The following is a 5,455-nucleotide window of genomic DNA, read 5'->3' as shown; positions in this document are numbered from 1 at the left end:
TTGAGTGAGTATTGATCATCTTACCCAGGGTCCTCCTTCTTGTTTAGCTTCTTTAGGTATACAGATTTTAGTATGTTTATCCTATATTATATGTCTAATATCCACTTATTAGTGAGTATTTAGCATGTGGTGTCTTTCTGCTTCTGGGATATCTCACTCAGGATGATCTTGTCTAGATCCCACCATTTGCCTGCAAATTTCATGATTTCCTTGTTTTTAATTGCTGAGTAGTATTCCATTGTGTAAATGTATCACAATTTCTGTATCCATTCCTCCATTGAGGGACATCTGGGTTGTTTCCAGGTTCTGGCTATTACAAATAAAGCTTCTATGAACATGGTTGAGCAAATGTCCTTGTTGTGTACTTGAGCATCTTTTGGATATATGCCTATGAGTGGTATAGCTGGATCTTGAGGAAGTGCTATTCCTAATAATTTTTAAAGATTTTTAAGTTTTTATCCTGCGCTTGTTGTGCCAGATTCACGAGATGCCAAAAGACCACCAGGAGTCAAGTCCGTTGCAAAACACTTGAGTATCTTTCTATTTACAAGCTATAGCTTGGGCTCATACCCTCACCGCCAGAGTGGTTGAGAGCAAAGAGCAAAGAGCCTCGTGCTCAGGTTAGGTGGTTGATTTAAGGATTTTGGTCTTTCCCAGCACACCCAGAGCAGGGGGATTCCTGCCTGGCAAGTGTCTATTGGTTGAAAAGGGGATGTTGCATTTTGAATTGATTGGCTATAGGAAAGCTCCCAAACCATTAATGGTCTGGCTTCCCTTGTTTGGCTGTCCTAGGGGAGAGGGGCTGGTTTCCTAGCAAATGTATCTCTAATGGGCAGGAAAAGAATGCAATAAGGCTGGACATGTCTCCACCTGTCTGGCCCTTGTTCAGGCTTGTGCTTTAAACTTTAAACCAATACCCCAAAAAACTAATTTTTAATTCTTTGGTCTTTCAGGCTGAGCATGTTAGCACACACCTATAACCCTAGAGGCAGAAGATCTTCACAACTTTAAGTTCAGCCTGCTTGGCCCTGGTCTGGCTAATTCCAGGCCAGCCAGAGCAAAGGGAGACCTTGTCTCCAAACAGTAAGATAAAAAGAATGTTGAGAGTACTCTGTGTATTCAGATGCTAAAAATACCGGCCCCCAAGATCTGGTTGTGGAATGATGTTGTATAGACTTTGATTCTCCAAAATTCTCTAATCAGTTAAAATAAAGAAAGGCTGGAGCCTGTAGCTGGGCAGAATAGGTATAGGCATGTTCTGCCAGGATCACGAGACCCTCAGAGACCACCAGGAGATGACTCAATGCAAGAGCGAGAGAGCTTTATTATGAGTGATCAAACTCGGGACCCAAGTCTCACTGATGCAGCAGTAGAGAAGTAGGACCCCGAGTCCTGGGGTTTTTAAAGGAAAACAGGGTTTTTAAAGGAAAAAACTGCAAGCAGGGAGGTTCCATGAGAGCAAGCAGGGGGCTTCATGCCTTGGCATTACAGGATTGGGTAAAAGTCAGAGGGGTGAGATGACCTTCTAGCTGAAGTCTAACTTACAATTGTTATTCTTCTAAACTATATTTGGAATGTTGGGGAGAATTTTCCCAACCGATTCTTATTGATTGTTGCCAGGGAGATTGTCTCTATTTTCTATCAAGTATTTATTCTGTGATATTTCCTGGAGGCTGTTGCTAGGAGAGTTAACTTTGTTTTCTGCCAAGTGCACATTCTGTGATATTTCCTGGTACCTGAGTTCAGCTCCCGGTCAAGATGGCGCCTCATTTCAAAATGGAGTCACCCAAGCTAACTTAAACTCTTCAGGTAGAGCTTCAGTTCCTGGGCTGAGGGTCCCAGGGGGGATCATGAGGTAGGAGAAGCAGGAAAGGGAGGAAAAGGAAAAGGATGTGGCCTGATAGAGCAAATGACTAAATGAAGCTCTTTTTTCCCTAACATTTTATGATTTCCGGGCTAGGGGGATGGTTTAGGGGTCAAGGGCTTGCTTTGCAAGCACAAGGACCTGAATTAAGGTCCCTAACATCAGCATAAAGGCTGGGCACAGTGGCATGGGCCTATATCTGAAGACTGTGGGGGCAAAGACAGATTCCCCAAAGCTACTAGATCACCCGCCAAGCCAAAGCTGCTAGCTCCCGGTTCAGTTAGGGACCTGGGGGTGTGTGGTGTTGGCGGTAGCTGTCTCACCCCAAAGATTACACTCTAGATATTGATAGCATATGATACTGAGTCTTCGTGTGGAAAAAGAAACATCTGATGGCACAAAATACTGGGATTAAGTCATCAAATATATTCAGGACCCCTGTGGAATCACTTTGTAGAAGATAAGAGGGTGGGGAGGTGGCGTCTCTGGCTCCTGCAGCTTTTGACTTTACAGAACCTTGATAAAGACAGACCTGAAGTTCTTCTAAATCAATCCCCCACCCCCTTCTTTCCCTGTTGGACCTGGATTTCTCTTAGCTGCTCTCATAAGGATGCTATCTAAAATGATTTGGACTGAGGCAGGAAGATGTGCTCCAACAACAAAAATAATACATTAAAGGTGGGTGGTGGCACACACCTTTAATCCCAGTGCTCAGGGAGGCAGAGGCAGGCAGACCTCTGAGTTCAAGGCCAGCCTCGACCACAGAGTTAAGTTCCAGGGCAGCCAAGGCTACACAGAAGAACCCTGTCTCGATAAAACAAAATAATAATAATAATACATTAAAAAATCAAAACAGATGCCGAGCATACCTGTAATCCCAGCACTCAGGGAGGCAAGAGGCACGTGGATCGCTGTGGGTTCAAGGCCAGCCTGGTTTACAGAGCAAGTCTAGCACAGCCAAGGCTACACAGAGAAACCCTGTCTGAAAAAAACAAAAAAACAAAAACAAACACAAAAAGAAAACAGAGATAAGAGTACAGCTCAGAGGTATGTTTGCCTGCATTTGTGACATCTTGGGTTCAATCATCAAGAAAAAGAAAAGATTAGCATAACACTCACGTGCGCGCGCGCGCACACACACACACACACACACACACAATTAAAGTAAAGGTGACACACAAAGGGAACAGGCAGAACCCTCTTTTCATCCCTGTCCATGCCGCTCCTTGGTGGAACTGAGTACCGACCAGCGGCATGGCCTCATGGGTAAATGTACTCCTCCTGTGGGCGTGCTTGCTGCCCAGTTCTACCGCTTCCCGTCTCTGCTAACTGCTTTACCTCCCTGAGTCTAAGCGGGAACAAGCCTAAGCTTCTCAGCGGCATTAGAAGCCACTTAGGGGCTGTCGGCAAAGTCAACTGCGGTCTTTGGTTTTCTTTTGTGGCAGAGATCGCGGATCAAACCCGGAGCTTCTAGAATGCTCTTCGGGCGCTTTCGCTGAGTGGGAACTGCGGCCCCGGTAACTCTGCCTATGAAGAGGGCTCACGGAAGGCGCTGGGCTCGCAGATGCGCCACTGCTTAACGGGGGAACTTCCCTTTTCTTTGTCCTCCTCAAGCCCATTGAGGAGCACAGCTGCCTCCTAAGAGAAAGCCTACACTCGAGTCCCTGGGGAATCACCCAAGGGCACTCTCTTGGGCAGTTTAGGGTGCGTCTGTTCTGTAGAAATGTCCAGGCCAGCGTGCTGGTTGTTTTTGTCAACTAGACATGAACCTAGATGTATCCGAGAAGGGGGAATCTTTTTTGTTTGTTGGTTTTTGTTTCTCGAGACAGGGGTTCTCTGTGTAGCCTTGGCTGTCCTGGACTCACTTTGTAGACCAGGCTGGCCTCAGACTCACAGAGATCCCCTGCCTCTGCCTCCCAGAGTGCTGGGATTACAGGCGTGCCTGCCACCTCGCCCTGCTTGTGAAGAGGGAATCTTAATTGAGAAAAATGTCTCCCTAAGATTGGCCTGAAGGCAAGTCTGTGGGGCACTGCCTTGCTGGAGGAGGGCCCAGCTCACTCTGGGTCATGCCACCTCTGGGCAGACGGGTCTGTTGAAAAGCGGGCTGAGCCAGCCAGGAAGCAGCATTACCCCGAGGCCTCTGTATCAGTTTCTGCCTCCAGGTTCCTGTCTTGAATTCCTGCCTGGACGTCCCCGAATGGTGGACTACAATGCCATTGTTGAATCCTTTGCTCTCCAAGTTGCTTGTCTTGAATTCCTGCCTGGACGTCCCCGGATGGTGGACTACAATGCCATCGTTGAATCCTTTGCTCTCCAAGTTGCTTTCGTTTCATCTCAGCAATAGAAATCCTCCGTTCCCCTAACCTCCCCCAAGACCTCTGCAGTTCTTTGTTGGGGGCCACAGCCCTGTGAAATGTGGAGTGCTGACCAGCAGGCTGATCAATTCCCTGGCTTTTGTTTGGCCTTGTTCTTTTATTGCTGCAGCTGGATAGTACTGCATACTGGATCGTACTGCGTTACCCTGGCTGGTCTGCAACTGATTGTTTAGACTAGGCTAGCTGGGAACTTAAGATCATCCTGCCTCACACTCTCTCCAGTAGTGCGATGAAAGGTGTGAGCCCCACCCCTGTCTCAGTTTGATTTGCTGCATTTCAGTTTTAGTGTACGGGGCAGGATGTTATGTAGCCCAGGTTGGCCTCAAACTCACCTAGCTATTTCTTTGAGCAATGTTCCGATCCTTCTGCCTTCACCTCCCTAACATTGCGATTGCGCAAGTTCGCCTCCACACCCAGATCAATTTAATTTTATTCAACGCAAAGGAACCTATAATGAGTGAGAAGGCGGGCCAAGGAAAATGAGGTGGTGTGTGTACCTGGACCCAGACCTTGAAGAGAGATGTCGCCTGTAGTTCCCAGATTGTCTGCTTAAAGTATCACACCAAAGAGGGCTTTCAAAGGATGCAGGTAGCGCAGAGCTGCTTCCTGGGTCTCCAGCCTGCTCGGCGGCGCTTAGCTCCCCCTGGTGGCCGAATAGCGCACTGTAGCAACGTCTGCGAGCTGCAAGAGGCCTCAAGGATCGCTTGCAACACTGCCAAGGCCTGTGGAGTTGCTCAGGGAGATTTTCACTCGCCGCTGCCAGCTGAAGTTCAGAGTCTGGCTAGAAGCTTTCAGCACAGACAATCCTGTCCAAAATACCGTCGGCAGTCACCGACAGGTGGCCACAGTCATCCACTGTGCCAGTGAGTCAGGAAAAGACAGTCAATGCGACCAAAGAAGAAACTTTTCATAACGTCAGCTCCTCAAGTTGCTCTGGGGCCAAAAAAAAAAAAAAAGCCATGGGATATACCTTTCAGCTTTTAGAAAAATAATTCATTGTTTTCATTGTTATTTTAATGGTTGCTTGTAGAAGTTGGAGAGTTTGTGGAAAATACCTCAAGAGGGCTTTTTAGGTATGAGTTTTACCGAGACAGGATTTTGGTAGCCCAGGCTGGCCCATGCTAGCCATCACCTGTATCAGCCTCCTCGTGCTGGGATTGCAGGTATGAATCAGTACATTCACTGTTGCTCTGACAACTCTCACTTCTCTCTTTTC

Source organism: Meriones unguiculatus, chromosome 5 (genome assembly GCF_030254825.1).
Source record: "Meriones unguiculatus strain TT.TT164.6M chromosome 5, Bangor_MerUng_6.1, whole genome shotgun sequence".
In the NCBI taxonomy this organism is placed as follows: Eukaryota; Metazoa; Chordata; class Mammalia; order Rodentia; family Muridae; genus Meriones; species Meriones unguiculatus.
Note: the sequence above shows the minus strand (reverse complement) of the source record.